This window comes from Macrosteles quadrilineatus, unplaced genomic scaffold, assembly GCF_028750875.1.
Source record: "Macrosteles quadrilineatus isolate MER2022 unplaced genomic scaffold, UCM_ALF_1.0 Scaffold_2__2_contigs__length_208266976, whole genome shotgun sequence".
Taxonomy (NCBI): domain Eukaryota; kingdom Metazoa; phylum Arthropoda; class Insecta; order Hemiptera; family Cicadellidae; genus Macrosteles; species Macrosteles quadrilineatus.
The window spans coordinates 200,921,980-200,948,403 of NW_026542595.1; the positions used below are offsets into that span (position 1 = coordinate 200,921,980).

General features: G+C 30.2%; 1 protein-coding gene across 2 annotated transcripts in view; it reads left to right on the plus strand.

Annotated features, from left to right (window-relative positions):
• LOC128988175 (gamma-aminobutyric acid type B receptor subunit 2-like) overlaps positions 1 to 26,424 on the plus strand; it is a 279,704-nt gene that overhangs the window by 77,027 nt on the left and 176,253 nt on the right. Inside the window, exon 3 of one of the 2 annotated variants that reach the window (XM_054409413.1) lies at positions 22,879 to 22,933. The exons of the other annotated variant lie outside the window; for it this stretch is intronic. The gene's annotated coding sequence lies outside the window, so the exon portion shown is untranslated. The remainder of the gene's footprint in view (positions 1 to 22,878; positions 22,934 to 26,424) is intronic. 2 annotated transcript variants of the gene reach the window in all.

A 26,424-nucleotide genomic window follows, 5' to 3' on the forward strand; every position in this document is an offset into this window, starting at 1 on the left:
TCAACCTTATACTAACATCGTCGATATAAATGTATAATGTTGTTGTGCGTTCTCCATTTTTTTTTTTTTTTCAATTTGCTACAGCAAAATTATCAGTTTATCAGTTTGTCAGTTTAGCTAAAGGCCAATGTTTAGCTGAAATTCTCCTTAAAAATCTTTAGGTGTGAAACTTTAAGACTGTTTTGTGTGGAGTATAACTAATCAAACACGTTATTCACTTACTTATATCAAGACTTATTCTACATATATTTATCAAAGTACGTTGGAGGGTCATAAGATATGAATTAGATTGAGATTTTTTTTAAGATATTATTTTAAACTATGCAATAAACGGTCAAAATATTTATTGTTGAACTTTTATGGAGCTACTCATTATGATCAAATGACTTAGCCTTGATACAGTATTAAAGAGCTTGGATCACTATTTTGTACCCTTGATATAGTAAAGGTCTTGATACGGTTAAACAAGAGCGCTATGATTAATATTGGAACGACGATTAGTTTTCCAAACGCCCAACACGGATTGTTAATTTATTTATCGAGATTATTTATGCCGAACGTTGTCTTGAATCTCTTTGGGATTACTCGGTATATTAATCATGTAATACAATAGAACTATCGTCCATCGACCTATAAAGATAACAACATATCTCAAGATGTACCTAATGTATATTATTCAAAACATAAATTAGTTAAAGGTTTGTCGCGTCGTTTAAAATATTGAAAATTATTGATATGTTTTATTTAGGTTTATTTCTGGAATAACCTACGAAAAAGAAATACAATTTGAGACAACAAAATAAAGCACGAATTCATTACTTGTGATATGTAACTAAAATAAAAAGATTATTAAAAAGATGTTTGACGTCAGTAATTGACTGTTAAAAATGAATAGTCCTTAAAAATTCTCTACGGTAATATTCTCCAGAATGCTCAGTTCAAAATCAACATTTAGACTATGGAATCAGTAAAATAAAATAAAACTAACGACATTTTAAGCTTTCAACACCAAACATCAACACGTATAATTATGTTGCAGGACTGTTCTAGTTAGAATATCTGTCTGCATATATTAAAATATACGTACGTACATAACTTCTACAATAAGTTCATCAATACATTTTTTCCAACCAATATTCGAATATTTTATCGTTTAAATGAAATTCCTGCTTAATACAAATATGCATTGCCTAACAAAGGAAAATCTAAACCAGATAATACCATTACCTGGCAAAAGTCGACAGATAGACTGATAATGCTGACCTTGCATTTTTCAACAGTCTCTTTTAACTTAGCAACAACTATATATTAGGTAGAGGTTTTCTCATAACAAATTAATAAGATAAGTGTTTCCTAAGAGTAGGAAACGATTGATATTTTCGCTAGGACAATGTATTTGAGGGTTTTGAGTGTTGATAAATACCACTACTATGTTACATAAATTTCATAACATTTGGGAATTGTAAAATATAATTAAGGTTCCGACTTGAGATCTGTCAAGGGAAATCAAAATGTGACTTTGTTTTTGGTATCTAATAAAAATACATGAGAGGAGCCGAAGTGGTTTTTATGTAATAGTGATTTAAACACCAATGCCACATTGAAAGTTGTCTATAGTTTTGGAGATAATTTGAGAAACAATAGTCGTAATTCCATTTATTTAGAAAAAATAAAAACATAATGTCTCTGATGTTAACTAATCTATAGTATATCAAACTCTAAATAATAGCAAAACCGTATTCTAGTAAACAAAATATTGTAATACGCACTGAACGTTTGATGGCGTCTTTAATCGCAAACTTTAAAAATAGTGCATATATATATATATATATATATATTGTATATATATATAAATAGTATAAGCATGTAATTTTATATAGTAAAAAATATTGTGCATATCCTTATTACACCATAGGAGTAACATTCATAGCCTAAGACTAAACTCGTACCAATTATAAGCTCTAATCATGTAACGTCTACTTTGATAAATTATAAAGCATGATCCACAACGATATGAATAATGGAACGTTCCGGTTGAATATCTATGCTAACCATTAACTGTGGAATGTCTAGGGATAGAGATTACAGCGGTGAATTATTGTTTGTAGGTTGATATTGTCACTGCTGTTTTGCATTGTGTCCGTTGTTTAATTATCACCACTATCAAACATGTAAACATAACCTTACGAAATTTAAAAACTTATAAAATTTAAAGGCTTTCTTCGCTTGACGCAATAAATAATATTAATATTTATCATGGTATTAACTTAAAGTTTATTCTAACAGTAATATGCGCTCAAATTACTAAGTTACAAGTCCGGCGTCGTTATAATGGCCTATTATATTTTTCTCCAGAACTTGATTCGAGAATTTAAAACTAACAACCATTAATTTAACTTCTAACTAACCATTTACAGTTGAAAGTTTTAATAACGTAACTTTGTGAGCTTGTATCTCGAGCGGTTTAATATTTTCGTGCAATTTAAACATAAATACAGGTTAAGTATGTCATTGATTAAACTAAACGCTACAGTTGTTATAACAACACGATATTAATTATTCAATAATGCAATAGTTTGCTAAAATAAACATATATTTTCTATTAGTCAAAAAGTTATAAATGCAATGTTTAGCCAGAAAATATTTGAGTTTTCCTTAATTCAACCCTAGCAATAAATCAAAGAAACAAAAATTTACTCCAATTGAAAGTTAAATAACAAGTATTCGTTTGAATATTTTTTATACAAAACGTCCCTTTATTTTGGAAAGAAACATGAAAAGACACTTTGAGCCTCTCCAGGACGAGAGCCAACCCCTTTTACATTATACTGTAAAAGTTAATTTGAATTAGTTTAGTTTGGATGTATCTAATTTTACATAATTTGATATTAGGTTAAATTTACAAAGAGTAAGGCTGTAAACTTGTGTATTTTTCTATCAACACACAACTAAAAATTCGCCAATTTATTATATTTATACCCCTTTTTCAAGCAATGAAAAGGGAATTTTCAAGGCTTTTCCTGGTTTTTATACACTAAGCTAATAACCTAAACTAACATAACAAACCCAATGCACTATAAAATAGTTGAGGCTCCATTAGAAAAAAAAAACTGTAAAGATTAACTTGCAATATTCAGTGACAATGTGTGAACATCTTTACACCCATGTTATTATTGTATGAACTTAAATAGTGTAAAATAAACTGGACTGACAATTTACCATGCCATTGACCAACTTGTAGGCAATGTAAGAGTGTTAAAGCGTACGTCGTCATCCAGTCAATCGTTGTAAATATGACTCTGACGCTAAGATTATCGACACAACCCACGCTAAATTGACGGGAAAAATTAAAGAAAAATTAGATTGATAAGACGTTGGTGTCTTTATAAGTTAGAGCAAAAGAGTTCCGTATAATTTTACAGTAAAAAAAAAAAAACACGCGCACCATCCTGGTAAAAGAAAACAGTTATTTCATTGTTCTTGTATTCAATCGTGATTCTTATTATTGTTGTAGTTTTCCAGCTTTACATTTTTACTGCCTACCCGTCTATTTTTTTCTTCTAGATACTCAATAGCTTCTCGTGATATGCTTTGAATAAGATATTGTAAAGGGTACGTGTTATGGCTCCTCGAAAAGAAGTTACACAAACCAAAAAATAATATTTTGATGAAATTTCTAAGGGTCTTATTTTTAAGATATATTGCCAACTACACTTACTTTGTATATTCTTGTTCATATGTGCATTAAGTAATTAAATAAACAAAGGTATTTATAGTAAATTATAAATAAAGGTAAGTAAATAAGAAAACTCTATAGTTATACTATTTTAGTTCCAATCTCCCCTTAAATTATTTGCTATAGTTTACGCTGTTACACATGATCGAAAATTATCATAAGTGATCATATTAATAATGTATTGAGTCATGTATACGGTTTTATATAAATAAAATTGGTATTTTGAGGTGAAAGCTATCCAGGAAAATCAGCTTGGGGCGTCCAGGTTGATATTATGTCGAATAAGAGAGATGAGACGAAGCCGTAGGCAATACTCGATGGTGGTGGAAATGAGAAAATTGAAATTAAACTGAATTGTGAGAACTGTCAGAGGTATTAAAGCTAGGCCTATCATAACGCAGATGTTATACTTATAATGTAATTAGAATATATGTTTAAAAAAATATGTTTTCCTACAGTCACCCGACAAAGTTGGCTTCCTTGTACTGTTTATAGTACAGAAAGCTGCCAATCGCTGCATATTTATACTTTGTCGTACGGTTTATACTTTGGCGCACATCAGAATTCCAACGAAACAACACTAAACATCGTGGTTCTATTATGAACGTAATCCGTGTACGCTTGGAATTAGGTTGGCAACACTTAAAGATAATAATACTATGAGCAGCTGATTGACTATTATAACTACGATTTAACCTGTCATTTCGTGTTTATAGTTTATGTTCTCTTTTCGGTATTTCTGAACTTTCTGGAATTTTTTTTTAAACGTTTTTAAAACATTCCTACGATCTTAATAAACAAGAAAATGCCTTTAAAGCATTTTTTTAGGCACGGAAACCACTGAAAATTACAAAAACATACGGAACTGTTTTCTCAAGTCGCGGAGCACATTGCTTGCCGAGGAAAATATAGCGGAGTGATACGGACCGGGGACTACTTTCTCTAGGGCACCTATTTGTGTTGCCAGCTGAACCTAAAAACGTGTTGTATAGTGTTTGAAAGACTAATTATTTATATGCTTTATAGTGACTGTAGGGAAAATATAATGTGTAACTAGTTACACAAATAACTATTGTGTATACAGTATTTAGGTTGTAAACCGCTCTATTACTGCCTTTAGCGTTCTTATAACATTAGCTTTGCTTATAATAAAGTATCGGAATACCTTAGAAACTTTAAATAGCCAACTTAGGTAGCACATTGTGGCCAGCTGTTGGCCGTAATAGTAGTTATAAATCGCTTTCTGGGTAAAACACAACGTTGGCAAGGTCATACGTGCATTATATCCTTTGAGCATTATTTAGCGTTTCCAAACGTCAAATGAAGGTTAAACAAAAGATATATAAACAATAGCCAACATAAAAACATACAAAATGTAAATTCATTATTATACATTCGAATTTAGTCATATCATGTTTTACCATCTTCCAAATTATTATGGGATAAAATGTACATTTAATAAAACTCAATAATATATTTGCTTTTTTAATTATGCTATTGTCTTTTAACTATAACTATTATATTATACTAGTATGATGAAACCCTGTATATATTTGTACACCTATGTAAGGCGTGTTTTAAAAATAATATAACTTATCTAATGCAACTTGTTTTGTTACAATTATGGCTAAATAAATTATTTGATTTGATTTTATTTTATTTTATTAAAGGGTAAAACAGTTCTTATGCTATATTATTTTGAGTGTTAAGTGATATACTGTAAACAAAACTGTACACAACTAATTACCATGTGAACCTTTTGTTTATTTTGATAGGCCTATATTTGTTGGTTTTTACGAATGAAAAAAAAAATATTAAAAAAACTGCTACTAGAATTATGTTTTTAATTGAGCTTAATAAATGGAGTTATACATTGTTGTTACATATATTACTTAAATAACTTGTTACTAAATTAAGTAATTATTTTGTCTAGAAATTATGTATACTTTACTCAGTTGTCAAAGAGAAGAACACTTGTTGTGTTCCTGTTATTAACATTTACTTATCTGAATTATATTGACGTAATTCATCAGCTTAATAAACAGCAAAAAAACCACGGATGAAGAAGAAATGAATGTAAAACATTCGATTCCATCTCATTGCGTAGTAATGAACACTTTCCACAAGAATATTAAATAATATAAAAAGAATATAAAAACGTAACTATAAATATCTAAGTCTATATTTTTAGATAGTTGAAACTCTGTAATGTGCTGGTATAAGAGTCATAATCGTTAATCGGGAACGGGACGACCGTGTTGTCATTGTTCTCGGAGGAAAATCCAATTGTGGGATTCTATTGTCACAGTTTTTCCACTTCAACGAACCTCTTTATTGCCCAAGTGCGCAAATCTGTAGTATATTTCATGCCTAATGGTTTTGGGCCAAATATTTGCATGATGATATACCGAAATAGACTTTGGATCCTGTAAGAATAGGTAGGAAACGGTTGTCATAATGTGCCAATGAATTTAACAATATTTCCTGCTGAGGGCTGGTCTTATTCCTTAATTCAATTCAAAATTACTTATTTCTTATTGACATGCGGTAACTCTAATACCCTTAGTACTATTTGATACTAGTTAGTTTAAATCATATAATAATATAAAAACAACAAAAAATTAGTAAGCTGATGTGAAAATCAAATACCTTTGCGCAGCAACCTGCAGACCAAATGAATTCCAATTTGCCTGATTGGATCTTAACTAAAATGTTTCCATTCACCTTTTAAATAGCATTAGATTTAACGAGCATGTATACTTTGGTTTGATGATAGGGAAAGGTAATAAATGTATTTTGTACAAAGTTTAAGAATAGTATTTTTTTGTTTCTGGGGGACATCAAAATGACAAAGTAAATCGGAACGGACCTTTCAATGCCGTGTATTTACATTCGATAACAAAATAAATAGTTGTAGTTGAAACAGAACAAACTCAGAATAGTTTTCAAAAGAAAATTTAATAAAGTGTATTTCTGATACTTGATACTTCACCTGAAATGTCTGAAATAGCAATACTTCATCAACTCACATGACACAACACTGATTTCTACACATGAGTAAATTAAACACCATTAAGAACACAAACTATCAAATTTTGTAAAAGAGGCCCAAAAAGTGATCAGGTTCGAAGACTATTTTTTATTATTTCTACGATGAAACCAAAACACGTCTTATTTCAGTAGGTTTATTGTAAAATATTTTTTTAACATCTAGAGCAATAATTCAATCTAAAAAATAGAAAGTTCTTACTCATAACGACCTTCATTCTTTAATTCTTTGAATATGTGAACGCTGACAATGTTGTTGACTTTTAAAGTAAGAACAACTTTTTCCGGCGAGAATTCTCTAGTAATCCGTGTTACTTGGCCGTTTGTCACATCCTTCTGCACTTGAACTAACTTGTTTCCCTCAACAGTAATAACAGTTCGAACGTGGCGACCGTCTGGTGTAGTTTGTGAAAACTGTTCATTTAACCTGAACGGATAGCTGCGATGACTTAAAAACCTCAACCACCGAGGCAGATTCCCAACTAAGTACGAATTCATTTTGTACACTCCGTTGTCTTCAGAAACTCGGAAAACTGACTTGTTGAAAGTTCTTGTGACTGCTATCTTCCAATCGGGGATTCCTAATTCCCTCATGAGTCTTTCAAAATTGTTATCACTCGATTCTGTAATGTATGGCCTGTTTAGGTACGGACCTAAAGGTATTGAATGTGTTTCTTGCTGTCGCTCAAGCTGAAACTCTTCCTTTCGCCATGTAAAATCTTGATCCAAGGGACCTTTTAGGGATAACATTTCCTTCCTTCCTTCCCCATGTTGTAGATCGGCTACTGAATTCGTAATGAAAATGGTGGTTAGAAAAACGAGTAAATTCACTTTGCACATTCTTTGATAAACCTTACACTATCCTATTCGGGACCACAGCCACAACTAACTGATACATGCACAATTATAGTCAATTTTCACAGGTGTGGCGGCCACATGTTTAGGTGACATTTCTACCATCAACTAAACAGCACTAGTAGTTTTAGCGTCTAGTTAATGTTGGTGACACTGTGCACTAGTGTCGATGAAATTTTGTTTCTTTTTTTAGGTTAATTTTATGATTTGCGCTTTACTATTTGGTTATATAGCTAGAAAACGAGTAATTGTTTAGTTTTATTTTGCTATACAAGCTTTTAAATAGCTGGAATAACAAGAAACAAAAATGTAAACAAAAACTTAATGTGAGCACTACTGAAGGGAATTAACAAAAAAAATTCTTCAGCTGATCCATAATTATGAACAATATACTAAGAAGGAAGTATGGTTGATCTATGCTTCCGAGCTATGATTGAATGATTGTATGCTTTAATCCACAAAAACAACTACTTTTAGTAATAGTACTCACCTTCAGATCTTAAGGTCTCTGGTTTTATCCAGAGCTATAATACACAACTAGTGTCCCTGTTGCTCGAAATCGAGCAATTGCTAAGTAATACAGGCTTTGTTTTAAAACGAATAACAGACAGAGCGTTTGATGACTTTAAAATATTCGACTCAAAGATTATGGAATACTTAAGATGTACCTATATAACAGATCGATATAATCAACATTTCTTGTAAATATCTTATCAATTTTCAAAACCTGATCTTGTTTTTTAGTGTTTTTTACAAATAGCCGCATTAGGTTGTCCATAATAAGGATTATAAATTAAAAAAAAAAACACATTTTTTCTATTTATTCTCCTTGGTGGTGTTCTGTGACTTATCTATGTTTCCATAGTTTGCAATTCGGCTCTTTCAATGATCACTTAGATATGCAGCACAGTGTTAATTCAGTTCTTCTTCTCAATATTAATTTCTGACAACAGTTGGAGTTTCATAACAATATTTGTTTTCTATGTTAATCTGATGGAGAAATACGAAACTTTAAAGGACCCCAGGGCCTTACCCTCTAATTATTTTCCTAAAAAGAAAGTTTCCTGCACAACTTCACGTTACGCTCTTTCCAATGACACCAAGAACATGTCAATCGGCTCAGTAGTTTCGGAGGAGTAATTGTCACAAAAAACCTGCTTGCGAATTAAATAAGTATAGATTTAAATTGTAAAATGTTTAACAATCACATGTGTGACTTCCAAATGTTTTTCAAAATTTTCTAGTTTAGTAGTTTGATCCTTGAATAAAGGTCCTCATCCTTGGTAATAGCACTCGCCTTCAAATGTTGAAGTTGCTGGCTTTATAAAGAGCAGCATCGAGCTTGGCCTCTGATACGCTTTATTTGTCATTAAGCTAGCAATTACTAATTTTATTTTATTTTTACAATTTTTTTAACCAAAGATCGACGTCAAATAGTAACAAAAGGGTTTGTACCGGGAAGAAGAAAATCTGTGTATCTCATTCCCACAGTCCCATCCCGGAGAGTGAGCTGGTCTAATTGTAGAGCGCTGAACTTCGGTCCATCGATATATACTAGTTATATATCGATGCTTTGGTCCCTGAGGTTCTGGATTCAAATCCCGCAAATAACAAATATATTTTACCAACGCTGGAATTAGACTATTTTCAGACATCTTCAGCTCAGATAGTAATATTTTTGTTAAAATTTAAACTTGAATATATAAAAAATTCCAACCCCGTTTAGCGAGAAACTATGAAAACACGTTTATTAAAATACAATTTTTATTATTTAAATGTTGTAATAGCGTGTCTGGTGTTTTTTCCTTTATTCGTGGACATACGTCAAACTCAATAATACAAGTCAAGTCAAAAAGACAAATATTAGTTTTCATCAAAAAACTCTTTTCAATGTTTATTTCAAAATTTAACCTCAATTATTTTTTTTTTTCATTTCATTTTTAAGTGCACTAATATTCAAAACCAAATTTGAAAAGCTAACTCGACTTGATGAAAAAGCAAGCTCACAATGAAGTAAGGCAGGAAGAATATTAAAACTATTTTCTCGTCCGCGTGTATTTAAAAGTCAAATACCATCAAAGAGGAATATACAACTTAAAAATAGTCTGAAAATGTTTTAAGCTCTAAAATATCTTGGTAAATGCCAAGGATTTGAGGTAATATTATCTTTTGACAATTTATTAATATTAGGTATCAAATTATTTGAAAATCTAGAACACTTATCAATATTACAAAAAATATTTACTCCTTTTTATATCTAGGAGCCTAAAAATTAAAGATTCGCTTGATATCTTCAAAACTGTCTTTTACCCCTCCGTCAGATAGATCTAACTGTTAAATCTACTGATCATCTAGTATTACTTACAAATTTTATTTTTTATATATTCTCAGTTATGACATGTTATCGATTTACCTTAGGCCATAATAAATGTCCGTTGAATTTATCATTTATGACTGGGACGGTGGCGACGTCCTGTAATCCAGGTACTAGGAGGTCAAGAATTTTGGATATTTATAGGCATGCACTGTGGATACGATACTCCCTGATGTGGACAGTTTTTTTTCTTTTTTTTTTCAATATCGTTTTATTGATTATATGTATCAGAAAAACTTATAGAAAAAGTTTTAGAACATTTTAAGAACTTTACAAAATCAGACTTCAGTGCGAGAGGAACGGGCTCTATTCCCGGTACAGCTTGACCAATTTGAATGTTTTTGGACAGCTTTCCCTTAAAAGCGTTTGAACTAACTTAACTTTAATTTAAAATGCCACTGGCATAGACACAATAAAACACATCAGTTTCCAAAACAATGTTTACTTTAATTGCGTTTACATACTACCTTGGGCGAATCGTATGATTAATTTACTATGACGACCCCTATAACTACATGATCCTATAAATAACTACCAGTAAATTAATGTGTCGCACAATCAAGTGATGCAGCTTGCAGCTTCCAATATTGTACAGCTTCCGGCAAGTCAACGCCAGGCAATCTCCACATGTCAAATCATTTACCGTTAATTGATTGGATTTTGATTAGTGCATTTTAACTTCACGTAACTCCTAAAATAGCAGGTAATATACAGGGTGTTTGTGAACTCTCTCGAAAAAATTTACAGGATTGTTCCTTGGGTTAATACAAGAATATTTTACATTATAAACATGGGTCGCCGGAGCCTCGTTTTCCGGCTGTCTGTCTGTATGTGTTTTTTTATAAATAACCTTATAACTCTAGTTTGAATTTGAGGTACAAACTTGAAATTTGACACATTTGTAAATGTCAATGTAATACACAAGCATGCAAAATTTCATTTCGTTGACTATAGCCGTTTCAAAATGGCGGCCATCTAAAATCTTTGACCTCAAATTACATGAAAACCACTAGAGTTACAAAAGAAACACAGGAATAACAAAATTTAGGAAATTTAATGCCTAATCAAATGACACCTAGATCTTAAGGATCGGACAACAAACAGCTGAGATATTAACTTTTTAAATAATTAATAATTTCTTTACTGGCTTTTAATTGTTAATATTTATTTTTTAAATAATCTGATCCTTTCTAAATTGTTACAACAAAGTAAGACAGCTGGTTTTCCCTAACAACAACAGCTGAGTTATTAATTTTTTAAATGATTATTAATGATAATTTTATTGCTAGGAAAAAAAACTTGTTGATTATAAAATACACATTCTTGTTACATTAGAATATTTCAACCAATAAAACATAAAAATTCTTAATAGTTAGTGACAATCATTTAAAAAATTAATAACTCAGCTGTTGTTGTTAGGGCAAACCAGCTGTTTTACTTTGTTGTAACAATTTAGAAAGGATCAGATTATTTAAAAAATAAATATTAACAATTAAAAGCCAGTAAAGAAATTAAGGTGTCATTTGATTAGGCATTAAATTTCCTAAATTTTGTTATTCTTGTGTTTCTTTTGTAACTCTAGTGGTTTTCATGTAATTTGAGGTCAAAGATTTTAGATGGCCGCCATTTTGAAACGGCTATAGTCAACGAAATGCAATTTTGCATGCTTATGTATTACATTGACATTTACAAATGTGTCAAATTTCAAGTTTGTACCTCAATTCAAACTAGAGTTATAAGGTTATTTATAAAAAACACATACAGACAGACAGCCGGAAAACGAAGCTCCGGCGACCCATGTTTATAATGTAAAATATTCTTGTATTAACCCAAGGAACAATCCTGTGAATTTTTTCGATAGAGTTCACAAACACCCTGTATATAAATTAATAATAACCATATATTAGCAGCTAAAATATTTTAATATTTATGGAAAAACATATTTCTTATGTTCTGTTATTTTACTGTAAAATCGTTTGGTAATAATCTAATATGAAATGTATTCACATTTTTTCCTCAAAGTATAATACATATACTATAAAATGTACAAATTATACAATTCTCTTGTTTCCAATATAATTGACGTGGAATACAATTTTTTTTATTGCCTGCATCAATGCCATTGGAATTTTTTACGGTTTTTGTAAGGAGGCGATCCTACCGGGTCTTTTTACTGCCTAAAGTGGATCTTCCTGTTGGATAAAATCATTAATTGATGGCCCAATGACAATTGTCATCTCGATCCAGTAATGATTTCACTTGTATCGAACCAGTGTGACCTCCGTATGTAAGGCAAACACTACAACCGCTTGGCTCTCCAGACAATAAATTGATATATATAATATTCATTGCTTATTAACAAATATTTAATATTTGTAAATAACTCATAGATCAAACGTATTATTATTTTAAAATTTTTTGAATGGTGTGTATATTGTGGTGATTGTTGATGAATAATTGAGAATCTGAAAAGAAAATTACTGATTAAAAGACAACATATAGACAGCTTTGATTTTCCAGTTTTGTATAATCACTGACGACATTATATAGTTTCAAATTTTTCTAGTCTTCGTAATGTTGTCATTACAGTTACATAGTGGCACTCTAGTTCATTAGACAATGAAAGTAAAGGTTTTTCGAAATCCTTAGAGTGTTCAACGAGGCACAATATTTAATTTTTTGGCAAAGGATAATTTTCAAAATAATTCAGGATTTTAAAAATTAGAAGAAAAGTTTACATGTTTTAGGCATAGTAAGACTATAGTAATTATATCCAGAGTTATAGATTTTACCTAGGAGTAATAGGCCTAAAAACCAAACTATTTTATTGAGTTTACAAATCTTAAACATGCTAAAGGTTTAGCTCATTTATAGACATGTCTTTATACGTTTTAAAAATACCTTTACCCCAATTCTTAAAACTTTATAAGCTTAATGTTTAGCATGTTAAACTAATTTTAAATCACAGAAAAATTGAAGGATATATATCTAAAAATTGTTTTTAGTAAACAATTCCTAATAAGATTACTCCCAGATAATAATTGCATATTACAAAAAAAGTAACAAGAGGATTTAAGGATATTCAGAGTGTTAAGAATGTTTCGATAAAATCCCAAACAGGTCTAAAAATAAATTAGCAAAGCTATTGGCAGAAAAACTTAATTTCAAAATCAATTTCTTCTAAGGTCAAAAGTGAAGTCAAACAACGCATTATTCTTTCTGAGGGTAAGTGCTAAGTGCAGCACTTTACTACAGATCACGGAAATTACTTTCGCGATTGACAGGGAATTGGTCCCATCATGTGAAGATAATGCAACTTTTAAAATTATTTAAATATTTTTTGTATGGTAATTAATAACAATTAATAATAACATTAATAATAACACTTTAAAGTTTAACTCCATACAAATATTTGTGCAAAATATTTCAATAATTACAATATTAATATACATCTGATATACGTTTTAAGATTTATACAAGAGTCTTGATTCAACTTGTATAAAGGAATGAGATAATTCAATAAATGTGACCGCTGGTAAACTTATTAATTATCTAGTGCTATTGAGTATTTACAAACTGTCAGAACACACCTAATAGCTTGTATGAATACTAACTCATACGTCTGTGATAGAATTAAACTGATAACTCTAGTCTAGGCACCTGTTAATTATAATCTATCAATTTTTTAAGTTTGAACTAGATGCCAATAACTTGGTAAGCTCTTTAAAGTTCTAAATAAGTTGAAAGGAGAGGTGACTAAATATTGAATCACTTCATATTTTCTCATTCTCACTTTCAAATACAATAAAGTCAATACTACCTACATAACAAGATTTTAATTTAACGCTTTAAATATAATCTTGTTCGCAATACTACAGTGAACAATATCTTACTTGTGGATTTGGGTATGACACCTTTTAAATACATACATTGACAAAATTGTTGTAGAAATATATTTTGAAATCAAAGATGTGAATATACCTGTCGGATTATGATAACAAATTCAACCATTAATCTCCAACATCATAGTAAACTATTTTAGGAACCTCTTTAATAAACGTATTTATTAAATGTTTGAAAATTTACGTTATTATTATTAATAATAATGTTGTATTAATACATTACTATTTAAATTAAAATTATTATTAAGAATTTAAAAAAAAATCTATAAGTAAAGTTGTGTTTAAAAAACATTTGTTGATTTTTTCCCCTACCTGTTTACTACATCAGAATGTATTGTGCTACTGCAAGGTAGGTTTACTGTTTACTTCATCAGAATGTATTGTGCTACTGTAAGATAGGTTTACGGTTTACTTCATCAGAATGTATTGTGCTACTGTAAGATAGGTTTACTGTTTACAAAACAAGATTAACCGTAAGCCGTCTAGACTGGAAGTCTAATCACTACAGTGTCAATTACATTGTCATGTTTAGATAGAACCTTTAATCAAGTATTGATTTATCAACTTTATTCTTAACATCTTTTGTAGCGTAAGTAAATCATAAGAAATCATTTGATTTTGTCTTCGTATTATTCTTTTCTTCTTAATGTTTACAGAGTGTGACGTTTTGAGTCCAATTTTAAAATAATTAAAGTTTAGTGGGAAGATATGTTTGAAACCATACCAATGTATAATCTTAATATAGTAATTGATTATATGAACTAATTATAAGTTGAATAAATAATAAAAAATATTAGTTTTATTTTGTAAATGTAGAAAATGAGTGATCAAACAAATAGACATGTGGTATTAAAAACTTTGAATTCGTAAAAAAGACTGGACTGGAGGATGTGTACAGGTTATTAAATGGGCTAATTTTATCACAGATAAAAAAACAATGTTGGGTTATAAAACTTATGAATAGGCGCCGTCCTAGTCAAGAATGGTGAATTGGCAAACAGATTGTATGCACAGTAAACCTGGCCTTAAAAATACATCGGTAAAAGGTTAACTAGTCCCGAGAAAACATAGGAAAATGTATTTAGCTTAATATATGTTGGCATGAAACTTTTAAGGTTAAGTATATCGAGGTTAAACATGTTTTTAGGGTTGTTGATTATTCAAACTATGTAAAACTAATTCATCTTAACACAACAAAATTACTTGTAACACCATTTAACTTATACTAATAAAAAAATATACTCTTTGGTTTTTTTAAGAGCCTATCACTCTCTGTAGGGAATAGTTTATCCCTTTTCTACAAATGTATTACATTGGGAGATTTAGGTTCGGGAAGGCTTGGGGTTTGCCAAGGGAAATCAAACTACCGGAGTTTTGATTTGTATTTAAACTGAATCGTAGAAGAAAACTTAGTACTAAGTATGGTAAAACTAACATTTGCTTTCACGTAAAGAGGAAGTAGCAATGCTAAAGTAGTTTTGTTTTAGTTTTTAGTTTGTTTTGTGTGAATTACTAGGGACATTAAAATAAAACTAACATAAATATGTGTATTTTATCACAATACAAATACAAATAATATCTATTATCGACAATTTTTTTTTTATCTAATAAAATTCAAAATCACGCAAACCAAAGAAATATACTTCATTTTAACATGTTACCTTCTAGAGCATCAAGCTAGATTTGTTTTGAACATAGCCTACAAACGAAACCAGTTCTATAAATTCACATTTTTTTCCGATTACATTATTAAATGATTTTCCAACAATGCTCATAAGTCATATAGTCATGTAATCAAAAATAATAAATTCCATACACCTTTCTTATCGGTGAAAATGTGATCATACTTATTTTTGTTAAGCTAAAAGGTTTTATTGCGTTTGTATGTAAGGCTAAATATCTTTTAATAGTGTTTTTTTTTATTAAGTATAATATTTCTAATCGGATAATCCTTTTTGTCAAGTTAATCCTAACCAATCTTAGCAAATCATCCAAAGTGAAAGGTGATTTAATTGGTTAACTTTGTCGTCATTGTAATGAGGAAGGCGGTTTGGATTGCAAAGGGACATGTAGAATATCATTATTGTGAGTTTATTGTTTAATAACTATGATACCAAGAAATATAAAACCCATGAGAACTCCTAATGGCAAGCACAACAAATGTTTCAAGCTACTTCGCTGAGTGTTTAAAAAATACATCCTTTAACATTTTAAAAATCCAGTCACGAAAAAAATTTGCGATTGTTACAACTGCGTTATTTGAAACACGTCACGTATTTTGTATACATAACGATCGTTTCATGGATTGTGCAGTCAGCAATATAACCACACATCGTTAAATTGATACTGACTCATCATTTGTGAAGAGAAAATAAAAATAAAACATTGTTCCTTTGAATTGCGTTTCACACTAAATTGCGTGGTATCTTACATTAGTAATGAGTTTGTCATGCCAACAACAAATTATTTTAATTAAATTGGTTAACCTGTATTGTTGATAAAACAAACTTGTTGCGTTACAACTAGTTCCGGCTCACGATTGAGCCATCTTCAGGTTTTTCTAAGGATAGTCGCTTCTTTTGAAGGTCGTAAAAGTTATACAAAACATAGATCACGTTTAATACAGACAACACACATGACTAGCTTTAACGACGAAACTGGCGGGTGTTTGCGTCTAGACATTCGCTGATCAATGCTAGATGTCTATTGTCTAGATCTAGACTAGATCTTCGCCATCTAGCGAGACAATCCTTTTCAAATTTTTTGCCGACTATATAAGTTTTCTTTTATAGGTAAATATATTTCTTTTTCTTAGCTAAGCGTTTTTATTCATTGCATTTTAATAAATTACAGTTAACATACTTTCTTAAAAATATTTTTAAAATTGTAACAATTTTAAATTTTGTTATGCTCTAAAGAAATGTGTATGGCAAGGGTAAATAAATAGCAATATAATAAGACAACATGTACAAAAATTAATATTGAATTTGTGACATAGTTTTGTTGTGATTCTATAATTTAAACTAAAAATCGGTTAATTTTGGGGTATTTTCAAAAGTTAAATTTAAAAAAAAGACAATGAATTATACCCTAAAATATCCTAGTTATTATTTAAAAGTTTGAAAATGACAGAGGTTTAACAGGTATAAAATAGGCTACACTGTCTGAAAAAATTTGAAAAAAAAACTTTACAATCGTTTTTGCTGTTTGATTTGTAATTGGTTTTGGTAATTGGTAACCGTATTTTATTAGCTGTAATTAAATTGTTTAATAATTTATCTTACACTGAATGCTCGAAGCCTGTTGTAGAAAACATAGTTGGTTTGACTTAATTTTACGTTATCTTTGAAAAGTAAAATCTAACCCAGATATTGCCAGTAAACGTATTTTATTACTCATCAAAAATACAGTACTAGTTGCATCAGCATCTCTGAATTACAGAAATTACTATTATGGCACACAATGTCCCTAATGATCTAGTTTTAGTGGGCAATTACCCTAAGTGAAAGGGGTCTCAGTATAATTTGATTAATTGATTTGATTGTGATTTGAGCACAAACCTCTACAATCAATGCTAGATTGACGTTGTGATACAAACTAATACTCGTACCTTAGATACTTATAGTATGTTCCTCAAGTAAGTTATTTATCTGATAACTTTTAAATATTAAAAATTTATGTTTAAGACCTCTTCCTTCACAAATGTAATTATGAAGTTGTAAGAAATAATTAAAAATGTAAAATTAACATAGTTTCTTTATGATTTCTTTACAAAAGTAAAGATTTTGTAAAAAAAAAAACAATGTTAGTTATGTGCTTTATTTATTTTCCTAATCTTACTTATTGTGATTTATGTTACGAAATATCATTTAGTCATAACCATAGCAACGGACCTATGGACAGTCCACTAAGAAGATTGGCAGAAGAGTGACAGATTCAGTTGTTTACGTCATACATCATACGTCATAGTTGTGTAGACCTATGTCAAATATCACATGTGTATTAGACGGTCTGCTACGTCATGTAATCCGGTATGTGGCAGCACTGTAGCTATTTGTATATGCAGGACCAACATAAGCACTGGACTTTAATACAGTTTGTAATAACCGATTAAATACTTTTCATACATCTTGAAAACGGTCTAATTAATTTTTTTCAATAAACAACCAATTACATGATATATCAATGAAGTTTTGGATAAAATATTGACAAAATTCGATCGTAAGTTAATAACACATGTTCTAAAGTATTGTAAAATCAAAATGTTAACTACCATTACTAAAGTTTTGATACATTGATATCATACTTTGTCGTTCATATGACTAAAAAGAGGGTACTACTTCTATTACTGATTGTTTAGTTAAGTTGTAATATTAATTTAGGCATCAATAGATGAAATAATTAGCGGATGAAAAAATAAATCCTTTATTGTGTCAAGCAAAACCTTATGTTGTATATAATAAACCTATAAAGATGGCGGAAACTCTATTACGATTGTCTCTGCACGAGTGGTTCAACAAATTGACTAAGTGCAATCGCAGAAACAAGATGATGCCAGAGGAAATTTGAAAATCACAAAAATATGTTTCTTGTTTAGTAATAATTCAACGTACTAATAGTACTAACTAGTGCCAATATTTTATACAAATACTGATTTACATGGTTTTAAAATAGTAAAAGCAAAAATTATTACTACATGAAACCTGCAAGGGCACATTTTGCCAAATAAAGATTTTTTTTTAAGAGGTTGGCGACCTTTTTATCCTTGCATTTGCCCGTCCACATAGACTACAGATCTGTGCGTGGAACCATTGACTTTATATAAAGTCAATGATAAATCTTAGTGGCAGTGGTAGGATCTTAACCACGACATCGCTGCCTTGGCCCGAAGTCCGTGACGCTACAAACTGAGCCACCAACTCACCAACTTGTACAACCAACCAATTTGTAGTACAGTTTTCTTTAGTATAGCTATCGGTATACTTGTTTAAGAAATTTTCAAAATGAAAACACTTTTGGTAGTGTATGAGAATATTTATCTCCAAATCACAGAAAAATTATTGTAAAGCCGACTTTTCTTAAATAAACTCCATAAATGTATTCTGAGTACAGTAATTTCAACCGTGGCGTCGTTCTGTAATCCAGCTACCAGGAGGTACCTATTGTGGATATTATTTTATAGGCATGATATGTGGATGCGATACTCCCTGGTGTGGATTAACGTCCGCACTAGAGCTATGACTATAGTAGTGCTATCCGTATGATTAGACCAATTCGTAAATTACAAAGCAAAAATGTTGTTCGTATTCCACTAAACTATTGGTCCCTTAGTTGCTATTAGCTGTTTGTGCTATTAATTAACAGTCCTGTCTAAGGGACATGTCGGCCTTAGTCAGTAACAGGACTACAAGAACGCAACACTCATCCTACACTCATACCCGTTCATACTTGGCAATCTACTGTCGTATGGTCATCATTTCAAGTTAAAGCATTAAGAAAACAGTTAAACATTGTGTTTTCTTTAAGTAATACGTTTCTATTATGCGTACAAATAAATCTCCGCATAAACTAAATAGAACAATAGTTTGCTGTAAGTCTAGATTTACATGAAAACCTTTCGTATTTGCTCTTGCCAGATATGAGTCCCCTTTTATTTTTGGGTTTGGAGTAGTTCCAAAACACAAACCACATCTGAGATCCATCTAATCTTTTTAATCTTTTCTACGGAATAATCCTGAATTTAACTATTGTCGATCTCTCGCTGTTGTATATTTTATTCTACATGTCATTAACTCAAGGTCTTATTCGAAGATGTTTTTTTGTAAATCTTAGTATTAGCGAATTTCCCTAAGATAACTACCGTATGTGGCACAAAAAGACCTTGACCTGGGACCGATAAACATTTTTATTTTCATGTCCCTAGAAGCACACTATTCGTTTAAATTTGTATGTGATAAAATTTGGATTGAAGGTGTAGGGCGGGATGCACGATCGGACCGTGGAAATGAAGTTTTTGGTAGGGGTTTTGGTTAAAAATTGGGGTTTCTCAATTGTGACCCTCTAAACATAAAAATTCCAATTTATCTTTAAACAATTTTAAAGAGATTAAAAATCTAATAATTTAGTATATTGAAGATTTTTATTCTTACCTTGTTATTTTTCTTGAGGTTTCGGAGAAAAATCAAAAATTAAAAATTCCCACGTTATTCTTATGGAAAATATGTAAACTGTTGTATTATGCAAGTTTAAATACCTAGAAAGTTTATTTATTTTGTACTAAACTATTATTTTTTTATTTCAAAACACACTTTATTACTTAACCCGTAGGAACAAACCTAGGTTATTAAACCTTACGATATTTAAATATATTCAACTGAAAATTCAATCAGGCAAATGGAAATTCGCTTTGTATGCAGGTTTGCTGTGGCGGGGTATTTATGATTTAATTGTTATTGACAAATAATAATAAGCTCGGTTTTATTATCCAAACAATATATTGAAAATTTTAAATTCGCTGACCTGAAATTAAATTTGGTATAATTATCGAGTGCACAATTAGCCAATTAGCCATATTATACACTTCTTTAAACATTGTATTACAATAAATCAACCGTATCTAACAAGTAACCAATAATGTGTTCAGGCAGAATCACACGCTTCGTGAGGTAACCTTACGTCCATCGGGTCCGTGGTATAATTACAATCGGTATGAATAATATGAATAAATGGTCCAAGATCTATTAAAAACATTAGAAAAAAATAAATGTAGAGGACAAATCCATATTTAGGTTCTATATTTTATTTATTTTAATCACGTTGCAAGAGCTCATAAAAAGATATCTAACTTGAATGCCCTTTCCTAATACAATGTAATTTTTAAGGTAATGGAAATATAAATGGGTTCCAATTATATTTTGGTGGTTCAAAAAGTTAGTCTTGATAATGTAAGATGTAATTTAATTTTTCTATGTTAAAAATTATTCCGTAAAAATTAATGTCCATTGGCAAAAGCTGATCATGTGTAAATTGTTAGGGTTGTTTTGATATAATCGGAATTGACGAAGAAGATGATGCGTTAGTTAAAAATGTTATGTTTAAAGTAAAATACACATCATTTTACCGTTATCATTTTAGGTACATGTAATAGTTAAAAAAAATCTATGTGTCAGTTATTTACTTTCATTTAAGTCCTCATATAATGCTTGTCGTTAACAAAGCTGCTTTTCAATTACAATGAAGTGATTCTACAACTTAAAATGTTGAAGTTTGTACCAGTAGTTCTTTGTTTTATATCCCTTATGCAATATTGTATTATTTTAGTAGAAAAATGTCTGGGATCATATTTTAAATGTTTAGTTCATACTAAATGCCAAAGAATAAATTGCTTATTTATGCATGGAATTACAAAAACGATAAATCCATGTTCGTAAGTGTCGTATCCATCTTAAATCCAATATATTCTTTTAATCAAGTCAATGTGATAAGAATGTCATAAGCGTCTCTGTTATTATAACAGAAGCTGTAACTAATTTAGGAAGCTGCCAGGAGCTCAGGTAATCCTATAAGCCAGGGCGAATCCTCACGTTATTCTATGAGGCTTTCTTGTCTTCATTAATATTATCCACTAGCTAGCTTATATTATTTAAATTTAAATGTGTTTAGGAGTAATACAAAACATAATTGTAGAATATATCATTCTTTAGATAAAACCCATAGAATAATTTTGTTGTGTGATTATGGCGCAGTCATACTTTTAAATAATACTTAAGGAGCATTTTGTTTGTTAAAATTTAATAAAATTGACGTCCCACTGGGCCGAACCTCATTAGACCATCTATTTGATTTAGAATATTTATCTCAACAATTACAAATGCAATTCATAATTTAAATATGGCTAGACTATCCTGTATTTATTAATAATCATCAACATTGCATCGTTTAAGAAAAAAACTGAATCGAATTTGTCTAAAGGCACTCATAACGCAAATTCCAGTATAACGTAAAAAAAAATACTTCATAAACATTAGCAATACTACACCCGATTAGCACCGAGTACTATATTAAGTGTACAATATGCACACTGTGATCATTTTATCATACGGAGTCATAAAGATTACTAAAAGTACTTAACAACAATGGCGTACACTTCTTATCAGTGCCTTCTTCACCTAACTACATTATCATAAACCGATTGTTCTCTCTAATTAACATATGTGTGTAAGACATGTATGAGATTATTGTGTTAACCAAACAACTGACGGATGTAGCAACGAAACAGAGTTTCTGGTGTTTTGTGGCAGAAACAGTTTTAAAAAGTTCCAAATGATATTTTATAACAGTTGTTAAGGAGAGCGACGCGAAACGAGCGAAGCTCTTATACTACACTCCTGCAAGGGAGGGGGTTTACTAGGGTTTACTATAAAATAAATTTAAATAATAGTATTAATATCTTCTACAAATCTCACTATAAATTGTGCATAAAATTTTGTGTTTAAGTTTATAAAACAATGAAGGGTGTTAGTAAATTGATACTTATTGATCATCAATGATAATCAGGTTTTTAAGATTTACTCAGGAATGTATAATAGGTGTCCGTTCTGTTTAAAATGCCAGTCGTTACGCAGAAGCGTGGTGTGACTAAATTATTGGAGTTGTTTTAATAAAATTTCGAAGGTTAGTTTGTATGAGCAATCCGTTGGAGGGAAATTGTTGGAGGATGCCTTGCTGCACTATTAATTACTGGAGATAGTAAACAAATCGGTACAATTTATCTCCTGAACATACTAAATATAACGAGCATAATATTACTCAACGTTTTTCATTATATAAAATCGTGTTATTATATCCTTGATCAATAGTAAATGTATAAAACTATGAATAATTATTTTTGCTATTGCACCTAGTTTGGATGTCTTTGGATTTTTTTTATTTAAATCCATCATAAATCTTTTTATGTTTTACAGATGACTATGCCTCTGAAACTATCAAGGAACAAGTTTGAATAAATATTCTGAAATGGTGAGTTTTAGTTTACTTACATATTATCTGCGAGCTACATATTGATACTAAAACTTACTTTGATTTTAATAAAAATTCACATAACATATAAAAGTGTTCGTTGGCATGTGTACAGTAAACAAAATAAAAACATAAAATCTCAATAAATAGGAACAGTAGAATAGTAGTTCACATATTTTAAAGTAATATTGGTAACATTATTTCTTCAGAAGTGTAGGTTATAGTCTTGGATTTGGGAATTTTTACAATATTTAATGAAGATTGTGTTCCAATAAAGCATCTTTAGAAATTCAAATTATTCAAAATCTTTAGCTTAGCATTACTTTTGCACGCTTCTGATCCAATAATTTGACACATTTCTTTAGGTACCATAACGTAAATTATTATTTAGATCTAGTGTTCTTAGTATTTAAACGTTAATAAACTATCATAAACATTATTGCCTGAGTTATAAATTTACAGTATATTCATCGACAAAACTATTCACTTTCAATAAAAAAAATCAAAATCTTTCTATTTACAGATGCATCACATTTCTATTTAGAACCTGTATGTTTAAAATATAAATCTATAAAATTACCGTTTTGAATCATATTATTTTATTTAAAAATAACTACTTAATGATAAAAATTTTATGTGAGACTTATGCATTCAAGAAAACGAGATTGCGAAAGATATCTAGAACTGTCTTGTACTGAGCTAGTAACTTTGAGAACAAGTTTTGTATTCTCCATTATGTTATGCTAAAGGTCACAAATACTGTTGAGCCAGAACAATCGTCTAATCTTACACTGAAAATAGTTTGCTTTTGTTTCATCGCACTTTACTAAAATATAATACATTTCAATTTGTTGATTATTGACAGTCAATACTCGAAAACTACCTGCATCTTGGACGGTAGTTCATTAAATTTTTGAAATCAATTATCTGTTGTTTAAATAACAGGTGTTTGATATTTCAAAAGGTAATGTTTGCACTTGATTGTTGGTGAAGGTAAAATGACAATGAATTACTTTAGAGATATATTTTTCTATAAACAATTTGTTAGATTTTAAATTTACCCGTAATCTTTCATTGACTTTTTGTTGAGTTTAATTATTAAAACAAAAACTATAGTACATTTTACCTGATGTAAGAGAATTATGTATTTTATTTGACAAAGAATAGAACAAATATTTAGCCGTACAATAAAACTGTATACTTACAACGTTATTAAACTTAAAGCTCCTTGAATGATTTCAATTTTATTTCGATATAGAGAAGGAGATGCAGTCAAAACTCATTATAAATCATTTCCATGCTCTATCTTACAGAACATTTATTAGCATTTTAGTTTTTTTATTTTTTATTATGAAATTTCATAAAGCTATCAATAGTTTAAGTATAAAATCATTTATTACAATTCAAGACAAGTGTAAATAGAATTATACTTGAAAAAAGTCATATAAAACAATTTAATTAAATTGTCTTGCCTTTTGAAGCGGATTTAGTCAAAGAAGTTCGACTCCTGGGACGAATATAAACACTTCGTCGAATTCTTTATAATGACAAGTCCTTTTTTATTGTGTTTTTTAGGTGGTATTTCCAAGGGGAATATTCGAGCAAATTTTGTTTACCTTGACTAGGTTGACACGTTGATTTAATAAATGCGATCATCACTTAATTTCTTCTTAACCGAAAATATGTAGCCATTGATGCTCTTACTAGAAAGAGTATAAAAGTTGAGCTAATTTGTCAACAATCAACTTCGTCTTTTATAAGATCGATACGAGTAATGTATTCATTAAAACGTCAAAACAGAAAAGAGAAATGTTCACAGAGAGTTAAAAATAGATCACTGTTATGTTTCAGTTCTCTCACACTGTGTTGTCTTCTTTTCACAAAGGGGCACCTCTGGTAAAGGTAGCTTTATGATTACGGATATATATTTAATATCTTTTACTTTATGTGTGACATCAACAACAAGATGATTAAACTAAAATTAGTTAGTGGTTGCCTTGACGTTTTGGAACTTTTACTTTCTCCCCCTATAGGTATGCTTTTCCCGTCATATTGTAACGTCACCCAGATTGAAAACACCACCATTTTTTAGAAAAATATATAAAAACAATCACAATCCAATCAAAACAAATGTATCCGTATATGACAATACAATCAGGTGCTTTTTTTGTTTGCGAGCTGGGTGACGTCAGCAAATGACGGCAATGAATGGCACACCTATGTTTTTTCCTTCCACCATGTCGTTGACCAGTATGGTGACATTTTTTTAGACCACCTTCTATGTAGACTAATCAACAAGTTTACTCACTATAAACAGTATTATTTTTCCAGTTGGTTTAAAACATACATAATTAGTTCATTTTATTACTTTCTCCCCCTATACCATAGTATATGGAGAAAGTAATGTTTTCGTCAAAATTTTCGAGTTTGAGTTTTGAGTGGATATATTCGTTTTGGGTCCCCCTGGACCCAAAAAAGTGGTTTTCGAAGTGATGTCTGTGTGTGTGTGTGTGTGTGTGTGTGTGTCTGTGTGTCTGGATGTGTACAGAGCTACAGACCACACCTGTGGTCCGATTTCGATAAAATTTGGTATGTAGGTTCTAATCCATGGTATCTCCAGGCGTTTTTTTTCATTTTTTTGAAATTTTTATTTTTAATGGGGATTTTCCCATAAAAACCCATAAAAAACCGGAAAAATCGGATTTTATCAAAAATGGCCCGAACGATTTTGATAAAATTTAGTATGTTGTAGCCCTTTAAATTCTGAATAAAATGGTACGAATCCCATATCTGTAAAAATTACGGTTCAAAAGTCAAATATGTTATTTTCCCATAAAACCCCCTAAAAATAACGAAAAATTGAATTTTAGAAAAAGATCCGGTTTTGATTTAACATAGTATGTTATAGTCCTTACAGTTTTGAAAGTTTTTTTTTTAATTTTTTTTTGGAAATTCTTTTTTAATGGGGATTTTTCCATAAAACCCCATAAAATTACGGAAAAATATGATTTTCCCAAAAATGGCCCGAATGATTTTGATAAACATTTAGTATGTTATAGTCATTTATATTCTGAACAAAATGGTACAAATCCCATTTCTGTAAAAATTACGGTTCAAAAGTTATTGTAAATTATGTCATTTTCCCATAAAACCCCCATAAAATAACAGAAAAATTGGATTTTCGCAAAAATGGCCCGAGCGATTTTGATAAAATTTAGCATGTTATAGTCCTTTAAATTCTGAACAAAATTGTACAAATCCCATTTGCGTATATTTACTCTCACCACTTACACATGATAAAGGTTGTTGACAAACTTATGGGAGAAAGTATGTGTCAGAATGCTGATACCGTTTATTTTCTACTTATAGTTAAAGACTAAAGGAGCATTTTATTACAATTACTATGTTCGATGCTGGATTTTTAAAATGAATTATAGTTTTGGTACAAAAATATTACTATTATATGTTTTCAGTTGTTTATAAAAGTAGTT